This window comes from Phlebotomus papatasi, chromosome 1 (genome assembly GCF_024763615.1).
Source record: "Phlebotomus papatasi isolate M1 chromosome 1, Ppap_2.1, whole genome shotgun sequence".
Lineage (NCBI taxonomy): Eukaryota > Metazoa > Arthropoda > Insecta > Diptera > Psychodidae > Phlebotomus > Phlebotomus papatasi.
Genome location: NC_077222.1, coordinates 4,504,664 through 4,527,908, shown reverse-complemented (window position 1 = coordinate 4,527,908; position 23,245 = coordinate 4,504,664). Strand labels below are relative to the sequence as shown.

Sequence of the window (23,245 nt, the reverse complement as noted above, 5' to 3'; positions counted from 1 at the left end):
TTAATTTGGATATTAAATGCGATTATACATTCGAGCAAAGAGAAGATATCGACGACTCAGAATGTAAGTCGAACATCTCGATTTTTTACAAAACTCGTTTTATTCGCTTTTTGGATAATTCTCTATACCCTCTACCTTCCCTGTGAACATTATACATGAAAGATACTAATTTTTAAAATTATAGAGATTTCAAAATTCTATACTCTGCATGTAAAATCTCAGCTTCAAATCGCTCTCCTGTAACCGTGCTATCACACTAGGATTTTTTCAATTTGTAAATTCAATTTAATTTTCAGATGTATTGTTCCTATACGTTATTTTGCATTAAAAACCTATTGAATTGATAGATCTTCACTTCTTTATTAATAAAAACTAATACTTGGTCCAAAAAAAACCTATTTAAATATGTTAAAATAGCATAAATGTAGTTGCTCAAATAAATATGAATTCAGCAAATTAAAATGTTAAAATTGCTCAATAATTTCAATTTTATTGCAGTTAAATGAGTAGTCTTTTGAAGAAAATTATTCTTATTAAATTTATTTACTCGTAATTAATATTATTTATGGCCAAAAAATAAGATAAGTACAGTGTTTTAGTGATAAACTTGCATGAAGTGAAGCTTGAGTATCTGGAGTAATTTATTAAGTTCCTCCAAAGCCATTCGAAGGAAATTGTTGTGTTGAGAAATCTCAGTTGGGATGACTTCCATACAGATTTTAAACAAAACTGTATGAGGGTCTCTTCATGAGCCCCCTTGCCTACAACCCTTTCTTCTGGTTTTGGAGATTCTTTTGCATAACAGATAAGTGACTTTAAGACATTTTAAGTACTATCACATATTTTCTGGAGTCATTCACAATCAAAAATCTCGCGGCACTATTTAAAATTGAGCAAATTTCTTGCAAAATGTGTCCTGACTGTGAGAATTTTCAAGTAAATTCTAGAAATCTTAATGCTCAATTAGCTCAATTGAATTTAAAATTAAATTGTAGAAAATTCTAGTATGATAGAGCCAGGATGGTGACATTAGCTCTGAAAAATGCGACCTGTTTCAGTGTAATTTTTTCCCTGTTTTCGTACACATTTCACGAGATATCTCCAGAACCACGTAAGTTGCCAATTTAGGGTTTTCGGTTGCCTCTTCTTTATTAAATTGGCTTTTATTTTGTATTAGTATTTTTTGCTTATTCATTCTACAATGACAGAAAACAGCTAATAAATTCAAAAGTTTTTTCGGCTCGATAGAAATTTATGGGAAACATAGGAAATATCATGCCCCTGGTGATAGCACCGTAAAATTTGCTTACTGAGAGTTATTCGTTTCTTATTCTGAGCGATCGATATTAGAATAAACAGTCCCTTGGCACTTCCATAATTTATGCAAAAAGTTTTTCATGTACACCACTTCCGATCGTAGTTAACTACCCCTTGTATTTGGACACAAGTTAATATTCAAGTTATGTATACGTTAAAGCTAAGGAACTTTTTAACAAGATGTTATAACACAAACAAATGAAAAAAATATAATCCCCAATGTGTGAAAGACTGGTGGAATTTATTGAATTGCGGAGACGTTGTGCAGAGTTGCGAGTTGAGATAAATTTTCTAGTTATGCTCAAAAGAGTGGCACAAGAAGTTGCCAGAAAGTAACTAAAGCACTATTTATGTACTTCTTGGTGCATTGAAGAAAAATGCTTACAACTTTACCATCTCTTTCACATCTACTGCAGCAATTTCTTGTCTTTTTGAATAAATATAGCTAAATTCCACCAAATTCATTTCCCCACAGCACTCTATAGGTGAATTTACATTCCATGCCATATCTATTCACTAAAACTAAAAGATTATAAATATATGGAAGTGAATTACATGAGGTACAAGATTGAGCCATTAGCTAGACAATTTTTATTTAAAAAAAAAAAGAAATAAGAATAATAAAAGCAACAGTCAAAAATTTAATGTGCATAAGAGAAATTTTCATGATATTTTAAATTTTTATATTTTATTTTATAGATTCCAAAATCCAACAATATTATGGCAAACACCTAACAAGATGCATTGCGGAACGAATAAAAAAACCCGCGCTGAGGCAGGTGTTTTACCAGCATGCGGAGGTTGACGCACACCCAAGTTGGGAAAAAGAAACATATAATATAACAAGACTAGCGAGTTTCAATCGCAGCTTAAGAGAGATTCGAAGACAAAATATTTCGCTAAAATGGTCGACCATGGACAAATGCATATTTTTCTCACTTAGACATATCCTCCTGAAGTTTTGCTGTGAAAAGATTCTTGCAAGTGAGAGATAGCACATGGAATGCAAATTACTAATCTGTCTTAATGGTGTTTATTTTAGCAGAGGTTAAGTTTAGAAACATAAATATATCCCCATTGGATTTCCTCAAAGTCATGAAATTGCTAAAAGCAAGATGGATGACCATTTTATTGTTAAACCAATTTAGCAAATGAATTCGCATATAATTAATACATTTGTATACTTTTCCGGGAAGTGCATATATTTGCACAAAGATGCATCATATGGTAACAAAGTTATTTGTCTATTTTTATATCAATTTATCTTTTGCTTAAAGACATTTGAGGTCTTATGCATAAATTAAAGACAATATGTCTTCCTTCGATATAAGGTATATTTCTAGTCCATGTCGCATCATGTGTACCCATGTATACCTTATTCTCTAAAAAAAAACACTATATACATGCAATTTTAATCATGACCACATTCCACAGAGAAACCTACTCTTTAATATGGCCCTCCCTTTCCCTACAGGAAATATTCCTTATCACATTATTCAATCTTCTCTGGATGTTTCTTTGCTAGTGCATTGCGTATAATTTTGCGCTGTTCTCATAAGATTTAAGTGCATCACTGGAAGAGTGGAAGAGAGTGAGAAAGACAGGGGTTGAAAGGAATTATTATGCTATGTACGTACATGTTAGATTTCAACTTTGAACATATAGCTTAGAAGTGCAATTCTGCGTGAGTGATGGGGAATGAGAAACACTATCCTTATGTTCACAAGTATACGTATAGGGTAAGTGTGCCAAATTTCGGCCAGCTTGCAATTTCGGCCACATTTTTTGTTCCTCGAATTTCCATGAATTTTTAGTTTTTGCGTACTCTAGAAATAATACAATGCAAAAAATAACAAAAAATGTCGATTAGACAAACAAGATAATCCGAAAAAGACACTCGAAAAATTCCGGAAGGGCAAGGACCTATGAAAATGAAAGTGGCCGAAATAGGACACCAATGTTATGTCAACATTTTTATTCATTTTAGAATGTATTAAGAATGAATTTAGAGAAAATAAAGACGATAGACTGTCTACAAGGTTTCAAGGAACACTCCTTACATAAAAGTAACAAATAAATTCAATTTGTATTAAAAATATTACATTTCAAACTTGAGATTTTGGCGCTTGCATGCAACTATGCCGAAATTTGGCACACTTACCCTATTTGAAGTTAGAAAGCCATTCAAAAATTCTATTGAAAGATCCACCAGAAATCTAAGATTAGAAGTACGCGTATCTTCCGCTTGAGAATTGGCAGTTTATGTTCGAATATTTGATTTTATTTTGACAATTAACTTCGAAACAGTAAAAGCCACGAAAATTCAATTGAAGAGTTTCGAACAACATTGTAACTAGGGGAAACTGGGGCACCACCAAACACGGGGTACCACCAAACACTAATTTTTAGTCCTAAACTACTTGGACTATATCGACCATTTCTTCAGTGGACAAGCATCCTTATAATGCGTATAAATCTCTATAGGGTAGAGTAAGTACTTTTCGCCAACTTAAGGTTTGACACCCTTATAATTCTTACACTTTTTGTCGAAATAAAATGAAATTTAAAGCATTGTCTATCTATTGAACCAGGAGACTTTCCGGGAACTTTTGAGTGTCTGGTTGAAAAAGTACATTTCCTGCAACAATGCATGTTTCAGTACTTTTCGCCACTTTGTAAACACTTTTTCGCCACTGTGTAAGCACTTTTTCGCCACTTGTTTTCAATTGATTTTTAAGAAACAGCAGCTTTCGAAAACTCCCAAGAGTACACGTCACAGTAATTTTCTTATTTAGCACCGATACCAGACAAGTATAAGAGTATTTCGAATGGTTTTTTGCACATTTTTTATTTGCGATAAAAATCAATTGAAAATTACGCCTGTTTCAACTAAATTCCGCAAGGAGCGCCACTTGTAAAATGCTTGGAAAAATTAGTGGCGAAAAGTACTCACACAACCGAAAAAAGTAAGCCCTATTACACCACATCCGGATTTCTTTATTTTTTTGGAAAACATTATTAAAAAATGATATTAGAACAAAGCTTAGTTAATAAAGGATTGACTTTCAGTGAAAAAATATCGAATACTGTATTGAAAAAACATAAAATAATGGAAGACAATTTGTCCGAGCGTTGACAAGTTTATTAAGAACTCCATATTTTTTTGGTGACTGTTCACCTTGTCGACAATTTCTTTAATTAACTTGCAAATAATCTAGTCGGAGGAGCATCTGATATGGTTTTCTGATTCATTTGGCTAGAGCTCACGAAATAACACTCATTTCGTAGTTTCACGAACTCATAATTTTCTTAAAATGTGATTTTAATTTAGGTAGCGAAAAAGGGCTTACTGGCGAAAAAGTACTGACTCTACCCTAAGTCTTGTCCTCTGAAGTCGAATATCTGATTAAAAAATCGCAGTGTTTGGTGCTACCCCGTGTTTGGTCGTGCCCCAGTTTCCCCTACAAATGTTTTCTTATGAATAGAAAGAACGAAGATTTCCTAACAATCCATTTGAAAAAACGATTTTATTTTTTTCTTCATTGCTTATTTTATTGCAGCCCTATAAGAGCACTAATGCACTGAATGAAAAACAAAAATCATGATCATCATCATTTCTTTTTAAAGATCTCCATTTTATCTCCCTTTTGATGAGTGATCACGGAGATTTTTAGCTGTTGTGAATGTGAAAGACGAGTATGTAATACATAACTGTGTGTGATTTCTCCACCTTGCATAAAATTTTTCGTGTCATATGAGAAAAATGGTAAAAAACCGGATTTAATAAAATTTCCCTGCACTTCTCTTATACAAAAAAGTAAACTTATAAAAAAAAATGAAGTAGCAGCAAGTGAAAGATCTCCTGCCATGCTTGGAATAAATAGATAGAAAAGTTGTTTTAACCCTTAATGTTTGCACTTAAAAAAAGAATCGAAAAATTATGTTATATGGATTGATATTAAATGATCTCATTCTTCTATTTTTTCTTTAAAGCAATTCTAAGTTGATATTTTATCTATACTCGATACAAAAAGGTCGTGATTAAAGTTTTTTAAAACAAGAATTATCAAAATAGAGTATTGCTTACATTTTCTTTCGTGGATTTCCCGCATTTTCCATCTATTGGCTAAAATTTACGCCTTCACAATAATGTTACATTTTTAGGTTATCCTCAACATAACCTAACTTTTTCAAATAACCTAACGTTGTGGAAAAGTAGGCGTAAGTTCAAGTATAAAAAACAGTGCATTTATAATATGATATATGTATCATCATCATTATCATTTTCAACCGCATATCAGTTTCGAAGACGTTCGATCTCAAGGTGCTTCAAGGCGGGATCCTGAATTTGACTCAGCCAGCTTATTCTAGGGCTGCCCCGAGGTCGATACCTCCTCAGAATGACTTGCATAGCTTACTGCATTTATTATTAATACAGACCGGTCTCTATTTTTTCATCAAATAAATTATTTTCTTAAATTTTAGGTTATGGTGAGTCTAATCAAAAAAAATTCAAAGTATACTTTGTGTTGCAAAATCTCGAAATCTGACATAAAAAATCCTTAGTCTCTTCTTAGTCTTCTTCTTAGTCAAACGCTTTTTATATGATATTTTAACCCATTTCTTACCATGGTATTATACATCATACGCAAATAGAGTGATATTAGGTGATTTATTCCTGGGCAATTGTTATCCGAATTGCAGTCGTGAATGGATTTTTAGTAACTTTAGTCCTTCAATTACTTGGAAAAAATAGTCCGAAAGGGATGGAAATACACTTTGTTGTTCTTTTTTCGATTCGCGTGAAGTCATGCACAATTTTTGCTCAAAATGGTGAACGGGAAATACGCGACATATGATCTGTAAGAAACTAATTCCCAGATATGAACATTCTATCTCAAGTATTTCTAGTACATTGACTGAATGGATTAAATGGATCATTTTCTAACCTTAGACAATAAATAACAGGTCCTTCTTATCTACAAGGAATCATCGTTATGTTTTGAAAAAAATAAATTTTCCCCCTATTCAAAGAATATCAAGTTTGAAAGTATAGTAGAGTCTCGCTATAGTCCACATTTGGTTCCAGATTTGACACTTGGGTCGCACTATAGTCCATGTCATTTTTTAAAATTACCAACGACTTTTGGTATTGAAATTACTTGACGGCTTCCACTTTCTTTGCGATTGTGGTACTTGTCCTCGCTCTTTTCATTATGGATCACAATTATCACAACTACTCAATAAAGTTTGCCAAAAATATTAAAATAATTATGACAACATTGCATGTCACGTACTAAAAATATAACCTAACTTAAAATCAGTGATTTGAAATCAACGGTCAATAAATTGTGGACTATAGAGCGATGGCCTATAGCGGGACTCTACTGTACATACAGTCGAGTTCCCCAAATTTAAACTCCTCAAATTTGAACGACGGTTGAATTCAAAATGTAAAATTTGAGGTTATGTGAAGAAAGTTTTGCGTGGATTCTGAATTAGAACAATTTTTCTCTGATGTTTCTTCAATATAATATTATCGTATTATATTACTTTCTGCAACAAATTCCATTTACTTCACAATAAATTACATTGATATAAGGGAAGAGCACCCCGGATCGGAATGTTAAGAGACATATTCGATATTTAGTTGAAAATATACGCCTTAAAATACTTATTTGATATTTTGTGTATGCTAATTGGTATATTAGTGATCCATTAAACTATATCTGTGTATTTAAATTTTAAATTTTTCAATAAATTAATAAAATATAGGTGTAATTGGAACTATGTACCCTGTACCTCGGATCGTCAGAAATTCAAACAAGTGTTTCACGGAAAATTGGTTATAATTTAAATCTAAGCTACATTCTTGTGAAAGTTAATTGGCAAAAAGTAGTTAATAATTTTTAAAAATTCATTTGAATTGATACAACAATACGGTAACTTGACGATCCAAGGAACACTGCCGATCGCTGGTGCTCTTCCCTTATTCTTCAAATTTGTTTTTCTTAATTTAGGGAAAGTGGGTTTCATGTGAATTCCGTTACATTTTTGAAAATATTGTTCAAATTTGAGGAGTAAGAAATGTCATCTCTACCTCCCAAATGTTCTAATTTGAGGAACTCTACTGTATATACAGTAGAGTCTCGCTATAGTCCATGTACTTTTTTAAAATTATCAACGATTTTTAGTATTGAAATTGCTCGACGGCTTCCACTTTCTTTGCGATTGTGGTACTTGTCCTTGCTCTTTTCATTGTGGATCACAATTATCGCACAACTACTTAATAAAGTTTGCCAAAAATATTAAAATAATTATGCATGTCGCATACTAAAAAACATAACCTAACTTAAAATTAGTGTTTTGAAATCAACGGTCGATAAATTGTGGACTATAGAGCGATGGCTTATAGCGAGACTCTACTGTAATCGTCTTTTTCGAAATGTTCTTCTTCTTAAAGATTATGTCATGCATAACCTCAAATTCTAGAATAATCTCCTTCCAAAGAAATTCAGATCATTCTCTCTTACCGATATGACAAAGCTTTGATATGGAAAATTTACATTAAATGGATGAATTGCATATCTTTTAAGTCAAAAGAAGACTAACAATGGTAATTGAGGGTTCATTTGATCTATCATCATCCGTCAAAAAATTATCATTAAATTAGACTTAGACTGCGTTGTTTCTTACAGATTACTTGAAGACTTCCATGTGAAAAAATATGTTCTTGAAATGCAAAAATTATAGCTGGACAGAATAATCACGCACTATCATGCTTTTTTTCTTATTATGCAGCTTAATATTTAAAAATCGTGAATACCACGTTCTAACGGTTAGCCATTCTTATTCTAGTGAATTAAAAAAAAAATCCGGAATAATAATAATCTTGTCCTTTTGTTTTGAATCTAATTCAAACCTAATGAGTATTATTAGCCTAACATTTTTTTCTCTTTTCCACTCTTTTTTTTTATGAATACATGTACCTACATTGTACATAATGCTACCTATTGTAATAATGCTACATATCCCCAGTGAACTACTGATTCACTATGAAATTGTGTGAATGTTTTTAATGTTATTATAATAATGCATTCAGTGAATACAGTGAGAATTGGTCTTTCTATAGTAAATTTATAGCTAATTTTCATTGGAAAAAAAGTTAAAACAATGCATTGAGATGCAAAAATAAAAATATGTGATGTACATGCATTACTAACAATTATTTTAAATTGTTTATTATCATATACTTATGAAGTTGTTAATTTATTAAGTCAGTAGACTATAACTGAATGTATCTCTTCAACATTCTAATGCTATTTTCTTGGCTTCTTCAAGCTACATTATTACCTTCTAACTCGTTGAACTTTTACATATTCAAAAAATGGTGACGGAAATAATTTATTCCATTCATTAAATGACACTTTTTTGTAATTAAAAAAAAAATGTTTCACGCATTTTAATTTTAATTTCTCTCAAGTAAATTGAAATTGAACATAAAAGGAGCCATGAGAAACCTTTTTTTCTACTATTTGTAATTCATTTAACCAGCAATATTGCAATTCGTGTCAATTTATTACGACTATTGTAATTTGGTTTGTAACATGAAACAAAACTTGTGGGCTAGTGATTATATTTCATGAAATTTGCCTGTCTAATTTAATTTTAAAGACACGTCTTTTGCAAAATACTTCCATGAAACGCTTCATCGATTACGTCCTCGCGAAGCAATCATTTCCTCAGATGTTGAGAAAGTCTTTTTTTAAGCAAAACGTTATTGGACAGATTCTTTCTTTTCATCAAATTTTGAAAGATCATTTTCTTCTTGTATATATTCAATATTCCATCTTTTCATTCACCAAGTATATAATTATTTTCTGTGTAGAAGACCTTTTCGAGATGACAAATCATTTTTCAAATACCATTGATAAATGGTATGTGGTTATAGCAATTATTGAAAGAACTTTCCCCTCTAAAATGCTATCAAAAGTGAATATCCGCAATATTAGGTTTTTCTTGCAGTCTGACCCTCATTTGCTCGGTGGATAATTGCATATGACGCTAAGAAACATGAATCGCATGAATCATTGAAAATTTTTTGAAAAAAGAGGTGCGTCACCTGCGTCACATTGGAATTCTGGAACATGAGCACCACATGCGGTAGTTTGCTGAAGTTTGCATATTTTAAAAAGTTGTATTATTAATAAACCTTTCAAATTTTTTTCTAGAATTAATGCACCCGTTTAGTAAATAACTAATATACCAATGTATGTCATATACTGAGAAAAATCTGAAAAAGTTAAAATAACATTCCGGAAATGTTTATTTTACCCTGCAGTATTGATCCGAAATCGGTGTAAATGCTTTTTAGGTGTATTAGGGGTTAAAGTTACCCTTTTCTCATGTTATTTTTACCTTTAAAAAGGTGTAAAATTAACATTAAAAAACGTTGATATATTTGTACACCTAAAAAGTGTTAAAGTTATGAGAAAAAGTTAATCGCACTCCCGTTTTTTTCTCAGTGTATGTTCATAGCCCATGAAGTCTATAAATTTTCTGGAATTTTAATTAATTTTAGCCCAATTAAGATAGTGGAGTACTAAGGATAAGACAGATAAGGCGTTAGCTAAACCAAGATTTATTATTTTTAAAACCTTGAATTTTGAATGTTTTATAAGACATTAATTAAAGAAAAACGTCCACAGTTAAGGGAGGTTACAAAGCACTATCATAAATACAAAGGAGCTTAGACTAAAGCGATCTTCAGACTAAAACTAGAGGTTTAGTCTAGTTCCTGAATGTTTCAAAATCTTAAATAGCAAGCAATTTTCTTGCCTTTTGAGAATCTAATAGGTTATTTAACTTTAATAATCCGATCCTAAGTTAATTTTTCCCAAAAAAAGAACATTGTTAAGAAATTAGAGCAGTTAAACGAATTAAACCATATAGCTAAGCTTTAGAACTAAAGCCCGTAAGGGACCCATGACTTCTACTACTATTCCCAAAATGCTAATATTTCTTTAAGATTTTTCGAATGCTATTTCTGAAAACAGAAGCGTATCTAAATTAACTGAAACCTTTTAAAATCCTCCTAAAGCGACTTTCAAACATTTGACATTCATCTACAGTAGGCTCTCGCTCAATCGGCTCTTTTTCAATCGGTCGAAAAATGTTGTTAACAATTTACACGTTTAATTATGAAGAAAATTTGCTTAAATTCGCTGTAGCTCCTCTTATATTATCATGATTCTTTATAATTAAGCGTTTTTTTTTGTAGAATTTACAATAACTTTGACGCCCAAATCTATCGATTATTTGGCTGACATTTTGCCCCATATGCCCGATTGAGAGAGAGTCTACTGTACTTGCATTTTCGCAAGATGCCTGCCTAGCTTCTGTATGACTCAGATATTTATTTTTTATCGTTTAACTCCTCTGCTTATTTCACAATATGTTTTACATCAAAATAAACAATCGGTTAAATCTTCTGATGATAATATTAAGGGATATGCAGAAGTGTTGTTCGCAGTTGCAAACATCAATACTATGAAATTTTATAAATTAAATAAATTGGATGTCATGAATATTTACAAAAGTAGGGTAAACTGGGGCAATATTGGTCTAAACAGATATTTCAATTTAGCATGAGCTCTCTGAGAACTTTGCAGATTTATGATGAGTATATTCCTATAGGAATTTACCGTTCTACAACTTCTCGGAAAATAGCTTTCCTATATCTCAAAAGAAATGGTTGTCGAGCCACTTTCTAAAAGTCGATTTTGTGAAAATTCTCAAAATTTCTAGGGCAAATTTTGTTAGACATGGGGTAATCTTTGACGTTTTTCTCTCATAAATGAATAGATATCATATTGACATGTTTTTATAGGAGACTTATGGTGCTATTCCAATGGAAAATTCTCATTGTTTTTAGAACTTTAATGTTCTTAAGGGCTTCTACATAATCGACTTTATTTTTGTCTTGGCCCCTGTCTTGAGTACCGTCGTTGCGGGTGACTTTGCACGTTTTTTCGCTGTTTTTCAACTTTGCCCTCTAAAAGTGTATAGTTAAAGTGAAGGGAGGGGGGTTTTTGAGTAAAATTATTTGTATTCAGTTGTTAATGAATGGATTTTGTGCCACTAGCATTAATTTTATAAAATTTTACTATGTTGAAAAAAATCAAGAAAAAAGGCTTGCACTTGGGGTAAGGTGCGGGTGACTTTGCACTTTTTAATAAATACTAAAAAATCAACAATTTCTGATAATAAACGACAATGAAGATCTTCACGTCTAAGGGTAATATGCACGAGATCTACAAGATGACATGATCGCCATCTTCATTTGACGTTTCTGTCTGCCATTTTGAATAACTGTCAAAACCTAAAACTGGTCCGATTGGGTTGAAATTTTAGTATGTTGTAGCTGATGTCAAAACCTTTCAGAACGTATCTATGTTCCAGTCTACGTCAAGTATTTACCTAGATACAGAGGCTCAAATTTTAAAATTTTGAAATATTCATATTTTGGCGATCTATATTTACTAATCCTTAATTTTAAAACCTAAACGAAATGCCTCAATAACCATTAAAAATGGTTAAGGCTTTTATTTTATATATTTATTTACTCTTACATAACTAAAAAAAAATGAAAAGTGCATTTATTTATTTTTTTATTTTTTTCATTTTTGCAAAACAGTTTTTCAGATCTTCAAATAATATGCTGTTACAAAGAAAAACATTACGTTTATTTTTGTTTGTTATTTAAATCTCATCGCCTAACGATAGTGCTGCCTTTTTTGTGATGGTTTCGATAAAAGAAGCTCTCCGTAGTTCAGTATTCATGAAAATGTCAAAATTTTGAACTTAGAGCACCAGTATCCAGACAATCGCTTGACCTAAGTCGGATGTTATATATGTTCTGAAAAGGTTTTGACATCAGCTAGAACATACTAAAATTTCAGCTCAATCGGATGAGATTTTTGTTTTGACAGTTATTCAAAATGTCGGACAGAAACGTCAAACCAAGATGGCAACCACACCATCTTGTAGATCTCGGTCATTTTATCTTAAATTATCAAAAAATTGGATAATTTTTAGCCAAATACTTCTATAATAAAGCTTAAGAAAGACCATTACATGCAATTTTATAATATAAATCATGCGTTCTTACGAAGATTATAGTGAAAAAAGAGTATTTTAATAAAAATAATGAACAAAATCGAAGTGGTTTATTCTAGCCAGATAGATTTAGAATAGATTTGGGCAATTTACTTCTCTGAATCCGATTTTGGAATTGCATCTTCAGATAACTTTTTCGCGGAGTCGTTTTTTGACAAAATACCTTTACTAGGATTTCATTGACTACTACTGAAACTACAAGAATCCTTTTGAGGATCATTGTACCTTATTTGGTACTTAACATATCCTTATATACTTTGACATGGTAGACCGGATCGGCGAAGACCATCAATAAGTGCTAGAATTGTTCAAAGTCTCACGAACAGCAGAGTGCAAAGTCACCCCCCGAGTGCAAAGTCACCCGCAACGACGGTATTTGATAGTTTTAGAACACAGCGAGGACTAAGAATAACAGTCGAGACAGGAATCAATGCAAAGGAAAGGCGATAATGCAGAAGCACTTTAGAAAAATAAAGTGCAAAAAATCACGTTCATTTTTCATTTTTCATTAATTCTTTACAACTTCTTAGAAGACCAATTTTCTCTACCTCAGCGGGAAATCTGCTTTAACTAATATGGACAATACAGAGTAGACTCTCCGAAATTCGGGCATTTGGGATCGAAATATCACCCGAATTAGAGAGAAATTTGGACGTCAAATTGTTTGAAATGCAACGATCTTTTATTCTTCTGCATATTTATAATAAGTTTCGATACTCATATTTATGGTAAATTTTATGAAAACCCTTTGATAATGCAAAATCACATAATAACTAAGACAAACCATTACAAATTTGAGTATTATTTGCTTCATTCGAAAACTGAAAAAATGGCATTAAACTCTTATCAAATTTAACTGCTGCCCTAATTAAAAAGTAGCCCGCTCTTAAAAGAGCCGAATTAGCGAGGGTCTACTGTATTGCTATTTTCTGTAAGAAAAGTGTTCCAAAAACAGAAACCAAAATTTCATGGTTTTTTCCGCAATAATTGCCCAATTTTTTTAGAACTTTGTACGATTAAGGAGGTTCATGAAAACTGTCAATGATCAAAAATTTTCATTTTAAGAAATATTGCCCCAGTCTCCTCTACTGTCGAATTGGGATCAAGAGCTATTGGCTTTTCAAGCACTTGTTCTAAAATCTTTTCAGCAAGTTTCTTGCCAGTAAATTTTTGTTCCTTTCACTTCTAGATTTATCTCTTCTAATACTCTTCTCGAAGTAGCAGTTGATTGGTGTCGCACTAATTGCATATAGTTTAACACAAACCACTAAGGGTCAGATATTTTATAAGATCAATATTTTATAGGTGTCTTGGAACACCTACATTTATACAAATTCATTAAAATTTCTTTAAATCACAGGTTAGCTTTACACAACATCCATTTATTTATCTGGAAGGTGTGCTTCTTTGTTGTAATTTTTAGTCTAACAAGGAAACTCCATGAGTTATCAATAATTGGAAATCATCTGCAACTTTGATTATAGACACGCTTAATTATTAAATGGAACGTATCATACTCAAAAAGTGTAATATACTCGTATATTCTGAATAAAGGCGATCAAAGGTCATTTAGATGACGACATTTGATAAATCTAGTTATCTAAACGGTGCTATCACACTAGAATTTTTCACGTTTTAATTTTAAATTCAATTGAGCCAATTGAGCATTATAAGATTTCTAGAATTTACTTGAAAATTCTAACAGCTAAGACACATTTTGCAAGAAATTTGCTCAATTTTAAATAGTGCCGCAAGATTTGTGATTGTGAATGACTCCGGAAAATGTGTGATCGTAATTAAAATGTCTTATAAGTCATATATCTTTTATTCAGAAGAATCACCAAGGTCAGAAGAAAAAGTTGTAGGCAAGAGGGCTCATAAAGAGACTCTTTTACAGTTTTGTTTAAAATCTGTATGGAAGTCATCCCAAATGTGATTTCTTGACACAACAATTTTCTTCGAATGGCTTTGCAGGAACTTAGCAAATTGCTCCCGATACTGAAGCTTCACTCGCGTACAAGTTTATCACTAATCACTGTACTTATTTTATTTTTTTGCCATAAATAATATTAAATAACGAGTAAATAAATTTTGTTCAAAAGGCTACTTGTTTAACTGCAATAAAATTGAAATTAATGAGCAATTTTAACATTTTAATTTGCTGAATTCAAAATTTAATTGAGCAACCACATTTATGCTATTTTAGTTTGTTTAAACATGTTTTGGTGGGCCAAGTATTAGTTTATATCACTAAATGAGCGAAAATATATCATTTAAAATGATTTTTAATGCAAAATAACGCAGATGAGCAAGTCATCTAAAAATTGAATTGAATTTACAAATTGAAAAAAATCCTAGTGTGATAGTACGGTAACACCAGTGGCGGTAGAGCAGTGGTCAAACAACAGAGAGATGATAATAAATTTAAAAAAAAAATTGTTATAAAATACTGCCCAATCTGCTGCACTCTTTTTAAATGTACACCTAAACGGAACTACCGCACCTCCTTCATGGTCAGCTAAGTACGCCCCTTAGTTTAGGATTAAATATATAAAACGGATTGATATTACCCAAAAAAGATTTAATTACTGTATAAGCTTATATAAAAATCACTTATCCCGTTTTCTATAACATTCAGCTGTTGTGCTTTGAGAAAACTGTGAATTGTTTGTCTTATATGCACCGTTCTGTCTTTCTTATTTTCCAACTATGTAGCACAGCACACGCTCAAGAATTTTTGTTAGCCACACAGAAGAATAGAAAAAGATGTAGGGTTCTTTTGCTGCATGAACAAGTCATGAAAGAAGCGACAGGTGAACGATAGCCAAGATATTGAGGTAAACCGCGTGAGGAGTTTCACGAACTTCTCTTATTCTTGTACTTTCCTATTTCGCACCATACCTGTGCTGCCTTATAACACTATGTCTCATTTAAATTGTGACGGTATGTGTAATATGATTTCAAAACTATTGAACCTTTCCTCACGTCTAATACTCTCATGGGGCTTGTGTATCTCTTAAGACTCTTGTTCGTGTAACTTCTTAATTTTTGGGTTGATTGCCTCACAAAAAGATACCTCTTACTCTCTTACATATCTGGAGAAAAAAAAGTGAATTTCTAAGAGAGATTAACACATTAAATTTAAATCAAATAACATATAATGTTATTGGTGTCTGTGTTATTACATTTTAGTGGACTGTTTCAAATTAGAAAATAGCAAAGAGTTTTTTTTTCTTAATATAATTTAATGCATAAATTTTAATTATAAAATTCGCAATGCAACTTTATGGATATCTCAATTTTCATTTTAAATTATTATCTTCGTAATATGTTCTTCTCGAATACAGTGGTGATAGAAAAAACAATGCCAATGTTTAGGATCGCTTTCGGATAGCTAACCAACTAATTGAGAAAATTATTAGACAGAATCTTAGGATTTGTATAAGATCAGCGGAACTTCTTTGTAAGCCTTCATTCATAAACCTGTTAGTCAATTCTGAATTTCTTTTTGTCAATATTTAAGATAATTTATTCTAAAAGCGTAAATATTTGTATAATAACTGTTGGAGACGAAGCGGCGCGTAGGAGTCAATTTGTATATTTGGCAGAGCAGTATTTTATTTTAGAAATAGTTCTTTAATAGTTTCTGAATTTCTATTAGGATTATATAGAGATTGAACCTGTTAGATATATTAAAATCCATATTAAATTAATATTAGAAGATCAAAATTTTGATTGATTTGTCTCACATTTAAAAAAAAGTAGGGGCAGGTGGGGCTACATTGTTATACGATTATTTCGCATATTTCTAAAGGAAACTGGGTTTTAACGTGATGCAATTTGGATAGACAAAATAATTGTGGATCTATATAAAATTATTGTAAGGATCAGCTTCATTTAGAAATAGGCGAAAAAGTCGTATAACAATCTAGCCCCACCGGTCAAAGTAGCCCCACCTCCCCCTATCTCTTCCTTATATGAATTTATTTCATTTAAATCTGGCGATTGTTTTTTATCTTCCAATTCAATGAAGTCAGACGTTCATTTTCAAAAATGGAAAAAATTGAATTCCAAAGAAACTTTGTTAAAATAAAAATTTAAAGGACAATGGAAATTTATTCTAAATCATAAATGTATGCTATTAGCATCTGTTCCTTCAAAGTAATGGGTTTGAAGTTGAATAGTTGAGAGTCAAAATGATCTACAAGCATTGAAGATGATCCATGCAGTGGACGCCCATAAGCGCATCAATACCCAAATCATAAAAAAAGTCCATGTTATTGCTAACTGAAGACGACCTAAGTGTGATTATATGCATAAAATTGCTCATAAAATAGGAATTTTAAATACACGAGTAGGGGGAGGTGGGGCTAAATTGATATACGATTCGCATATTGTTAAAAGAAGCTACGCCTTACAATTATTTTATTTAGTTCCACAATTATGTTGTCTACCTGAATTACATTACGTTAAAGCCCATAGTTTTCTGGGCTCACAGCTCAAAGTAGCCCCATCTATCCCTACAATATATTTTGCAAAAGAACTATGTAAGAAAAAGCTTCTTAATGGTAACGCTCATATAAATAGTTTAACAAAACTAATTTGGCTTTCTATTAAGATTAAGATTAACTCTTTTGGGACCGCATCATATTCAGTAAAGCCAATTCCAATTCAGAAATTAATCAAGCTCTTACAAAAAATATTCTAGATTTGGACACAAGAACCAAAATTTAAACAATTTTAAATAGTCCAAAAAATCACTCTTCCCACTCGGGGTATTCTGGGGTACTCAGAGTCCCAAGGAAGATATAGGGGAAAAAGATTACTCAAAAAAATAAAGTTAGTTCTGCTATTATGTTTCTTCCTTTTACGATTCCCTAATTTCTGTTCAGCCTGGTAATTTAAATCGAATATATTTTTCAAATATTAAAAGATATTCTTGATAAACATTGAACAAGAAATATGATTTTTGAAGAGTGTTTTAGGTTTGATCTTGAAAAATCTACGAAATGTGATTGTGAAGCACTAGCGCCACAAACGGTAGTACGACAAAGTTCGTATGGTTTAAAAAGTTGTGGTGCATCCCAAAGAACATCTGGTTCTAAAAGTTTGTGGATTTTTGTAACATTGAACTAAATTAAGGTAAAAGTATTCTTTTTTGGCATATCTGGAGGGATATGCAGTAGAGCCCCGCTATAGGCCATATTTGGTTCCAGATTTGACACTTAGGTCGCACTAGTACATGTCATTTTTAAAATTATCAACGACTCTTAGTATTAAAATTGCTCGATGGCTTCCACTTTCTTTGCGATTGTGGTACTTGTCCTCGCTCTCTTCATTATGGATCACAATTATCACAAATACTCAATAAAGTTTGCCAAAAATATTAAAATAATTATGACAACATTGCATGTCGCGTACTAAAAAACATAACCTAACTTAAAAATAATGTGTTTTGAAATCAACGGTAGATAAATTGTGGACTACAGTGCGATGGCCTATAGCGGAGTTCTACTGCGTTACTGTTTTAAACAGGGTAAGTGTACCAAATTTGGGTACAATTGCATGCAAAAGCCAAACATTTGGCCGCCAAAGTCTTAAGTTTTAAATGTAATATTTTTAATACAAATTGATATTTTTTGTTAATTCTTTTAAGGGAGAGTTACTTAGAACCTTGTAGATAGCTTATCGTATTTGTTTTCTCTAAAATCATTCTTAATACATTTTAAAATGAATAAAAATATAGACATAGCCTTGGTGGCTTATTTCGGCCACTTTTATTCCCATAGTTCCTTGCCCTTCTGGAATTCTTCCAATGCCTTTTTCACATTTTTTGTTATTTTTGCATATTCTAAACTAAAACTACTAAAAATTCATACACCGAGAAAAATGTGGATGGTAAAATTTACCATCCACAGTACCAAAGTTACCATTTACCATACATTTCTAATGGCCGGATAGTAAAAAAGTCACCCAGCAAACGCGATATTAAATTGGACTGTCAAAAATTGTAGAATCTATTGCATGGATAGTAAATTCTAATAGCCGGATAGTAAATTCTAATAGCCGGGGATAGTAAATTCTAATATCCCGGATATTTGATTTTACTAGCCGGATGGTAAATTTTACTGGCAGGATAGTAAATTTTACTATCCGGATATTAGAATGAAAAATTTCGGAAAAATTTATTTTTCCTTATTTTCATTGATTTTTGGCCATTGTTTGAGGGCTTGGGGCCCTTTTTGGATGACATTCTCTGTATTTCAAGCCATTTTGGTACATGAAAATCTTTTTCCGACATTGGCGACTTGCGCCGAGATTTGAACACGCGACCTTTGTGATGACAGTCAAGCATCTTCCAGCTGCGTCACGAATTGCTATAATGTATTCAAAGCATATCGGGAACCGGTGCATCGGCACCCGCGATATTCCAAAATGACATTCTAACAGCAGGATGGCAAATTTTACTGGCTTGGATACACTAAGAATAAACCTAAAAACTTAAAATAACTCTATGGCAGAGTTGAATTAACTCTACGACTATCGATGTAATTGTATCTCTTTTTCGTTGTAAATTTTAGTAAATATAGAGTTGAAACAACGCTTCATGCGAATTGAATTAATTCGTCGGATATCGATGTAATTATTACTCTTTTTTCTATGTAAAATTTCATCTCGACTGAAGTATATGCTTAAGTGTTTTCGTTTTAAGACTATACTTCAGTCAAGAAAATTTTCATGTGACAAAGTTCATATGGAACATCAACTAGAAATGTGGAGCTCAGAGGCAAAATGACACATATTCTATGCTTTAACTATAGGATATGTGTCATTTTGCTTCTGAGCTCCACAAATATGCCTAATAGTGTTTCATGAAGATATGTGCGTGCATCATACGTGATATTTCGATCGGAATATAGGAAGCTTGAGATCAAGAAAATGTGAATAAAGAAAATAATAAAATAAAAAAAAACATAAAATTGCAAAATCTATCCATTTTGGGATTTGAAAGATTTATTTTAACTCCAAAAAAGATTATTTTTAACTCTTAGAACGAGTTATTTTAACTCTTATAACGTGTCATTTTCATTCTTAAAAAGAGTTATTTACTCTCTTTTGTCATATAATTTTTAAGAAAAAAAAAGTTAAAACAACTCTTCCGAATATTACACCTAAATAGAAGTAAAATCAATTCTAAAATATAGTTAATCGAAAATCACAACGAAAAAGAGTCAATTCAGCATCGATTCGAGTGAGTTTTACTCAATTATTTTTCTGAGTGTAGTAATTTCAATCCAAATTACTATCCTCCGATAAAATTTACTGTCTTCCAGATAAATTTTAACATCTAATATGCGGCCAGTAAAATTTACTACCCGGATATTAGACTCTAAGAGAGGTCAAGGTAAAATCTAAAGGAGGATAGTAGATTTTACCATCCGGCTATTAGAATTTACTATCCATTGGATAGTCAATTTTAAAATGTCAAGATGGTAGATTCTAAAGGAAAGTTTCTATGGAGGATGGTATTTTCTACTATCTTTTGAGGCAGTAGAATTTAAAGACACGATGTGTAGAAAATACCATCCAAATTTTTCTCGGTGTAGAAATTCAAGGAATAAAACAGTGGCCGAAATTGCGAGCTGGCCGAAATTAGGTACGCTTACCGCATATCTTAAAACTTAAATTAAATCGGCATTATTTTCCCTACCACCACTGTAGTTATTTCTCAGAAAGAACATTTCATTACTTTTCATTATTTAAATGATTAGTAAAGGTACATAAATTATTGTTTGATTTTTCTTTTTGAAAAAGAATATCAAGAATAAAAGAGTGGTATAAAAATCAAAGTGAAGTGTGAGGCTTTTGGCCTTCGGCCTGAGAAAAAAAATGAATTTGTGGCTAGTTGGAGTAAAAGTTCTTTTCAATTCAAATCCAAAATAAAAAAAGATGAGATCAACCATTTCTGTTCCGTACAATCTCTTTTTTTTTTTTCTTTTGATAAACTTTTCAAGAAGATATTTCTTTTGATTTACAATAAAAATCCTCTGACCACAAGAAAAGATTAGCATTTCTAAGTAATTGTTTCCCACATCCGAGGAATACAAGTAGGTGGTTTTGAGTTTTGCTGTATATATAACAATTTTATCAAAAGACCTGTTCATATTTCTATCAAAGTTGCGATCTGATCCTTTTCATACACTACCACATAAATGTATATATAAAGTAATTCAGAAATTCCTGATCTTAATCGAAGTATCTCTGTCTTTTTCACTCTGTCTTATACCATCCAACTGGTTTTTCCTCCACGCATTGCCGCTCTGAATATGGATAGGGAAGTGAGCGTGTATGACAGCCTGCTGATGCCAAAGTCACACTAACACACATACGTGCAAGCGAACATTGCCGCTCTGAGGTGTTCAGTGCAGCAGCACAATGCGTTCCGCGTTGGAATTTGTTTAAAATTTAAAAAAAGTATTTTAAGATAATTTTATAGGATTTCCTTAAGTTTTTTCCATGCATTTTATCATTTATTGCAAGCGCAATTTCTCCTAAAATAAAATAATAATTTTCGTGTTTCCCAGATGAAATGTGACTATATCATAAGACTTTTCGAATTCTATCAAAATTTATTATCTTAAAGCATTATACGTTTTAGATATTTTTTCTTTAGTATTATATTTTTATTATTCAGTTGAATATTTAATCAATTAAATATTTTAAGCATTAGTTCAATTAAATTCTACTAGTAGATATCAAAAATTGATTAAACGCTGTAAAAGAAATGCAAAATGGAGATATTAAAAAATCTGAGTAGAGATGAAATCAAGTTTTATTTAAAAAACTATCGTCACTTATGAAAATGGTAGACTTTTTTGTCTTTGTCAGAGTTATTATCGTCCAAGCAGGAGTTCACATTTTTTGTATAATTGCTTAAAAGCAAATTCCCAAAGAAATATACATCCTTGGCAGCTTACGTGTTTTATCGTCGAATGAGAAGCAAATCCTGCAACATAATCTCTGGCGAGATCATCGATAGGCCGTCTGGTCAAGTAATCACTTTTTAACATTTCTTGGTACTTCCTTACGTAGTCCACAAGTTGTTGGTTTACATTACTTTCGTTTATTTGCGAGATGACCATCCACAGAAAAAAATATTTTATAATTGCATCCCGAATATTTGCGATATTCCCCAATTTTTTTCCAGTTCATCACTGAGCAACTGAGCTTCAATCTTGTAGAAATGTCAGGGAATGAACTATCCGGGAGTTCTTCATGTATTTTGTGTCATTCAAAACTACACAAAAATCACTTAATTTCTGGTTAAAATTACTGAGGACCTATTTTAGATGATCGAAAGAATCACTTTTCTAACATTTATTGACAATCCACTAAAAAAAGAGGCCCCATTCTTCCATAAAGTCCGTCCGGGAGTTAACTATCAGGGAGTTATTGGTGTATTTTGATTGCGTTAAAACTATTAAAAATTAACTTAATTTCGAGTAAAAATCACTGATAACTACTTGCACATGAATCATAGAACCAAGTTTTACCGATTTCTAAGCCCCATTTAATAACTTAGGCCCCATTTTCGAAGTAAAATATCGGAGTCCATTTGACACTTCAAAATTTAGGTTATGTTTCGTTCTTTTAGCGATTTTAAACATTTCTTGGACTGTTTTCATTCGTTTTTCATCACAATATGTTAAAAAGCCACTTGTTTTAAGTAATTTCAATGTTATTTTTTCACAAAAACTTAAGAAAATAGGGAAAAACTAAGAAAATGTGGGAGCATCCCGCATGCAAACAATTGAGCATTCTAAAACTCGCACACTAACTCAAAATCTCATCAGCAGGCTGTCATACACGCTCACTTCCCTATCCATATTCAGAGCGGCAATGCTCCACGCAAGTAAAATGGAGCACAAAACAAGAGAATGGATTAATCTGAAGGTGGCCATTGACACACAATACACCAAGAATATCCATGAGAATTCAAATTGACTAAAGTTTGAGATCAAATTATTTTATCATCTCAACAGACTTTGTACATAATATTGAGCAAAAGATGGATGAAATTTATGTAGAAAAAAAATCCCTTACTTTGTTCTTTTACTTTTAGCTATATATTCCTCTTAAAAAGTCTCTTGTCCACTTCTTTTTCACAACACAATCACACACTGAAGCACAATCTCAATAAAATGTCCAGCAAAATTCACGAACTACATCAATAAGCCTCTTTTTTTTACCTTCTTAATTATATGTAAAGACTATTTATGGAAAGTCAACATAAGCCGAATGTAAAAATATATCCACAACGGTCGTTCTTTGCGGAGAGTTAACTCAAAACTAACTCAACAGTGGCAGAGTGGGAAAGCTAAGACCCACAAAAGAGAATGCTGAGGTAAGCTATAAAACCTGTGCATTAATACATGTAAACTCATACAGGTTACCTATAGCATAATGTACAGAATTTTATGTATCCATCTTATGTATACATATGTATGTGTCATACAAAAGGCTAGAGTAAGCTTTTAAGATTTTGTTGAATTGAACGACTTGAAGTGTTGAAGTCGTGGCAAAAAGCCTTAACAAGATGAACTTTCTCAGGTTTGAATGAAAGTGATTAAATTTGGTTACTGAATTCCCTATATTTTTTTTCCATCAACAACCACAGTGATTGAAATATTTGATTTTCCTTTACAATGGAATTACAAATAAGAAAAGATGATATTTTTTTCTCACCACC

At 31.9% G+C, this 23,245-nt stretch overlaps 1 protein-coding gene across 1 annotated transcript in view; it reads right to left on the bottom strand.

The window, feature by feature from the left end:
• Positions 1-22,847, bottom strand: part of LOC129798492 (cadherin-99C) — a 61,538-nt gene extending 38,691 nt beyond the window's left edge. The window contains exon 1 of the mRNA XM_055841666.1: positions 22,600-22,847. The gene's annotated coding sequence lies outside the window, so the exon portion shown is untranslated. The remainder of the gene's footprint in view (positions 1-22,599) is intronic.
• Positions 22,848-23,245: the final 398 nt, after the last annotated feature.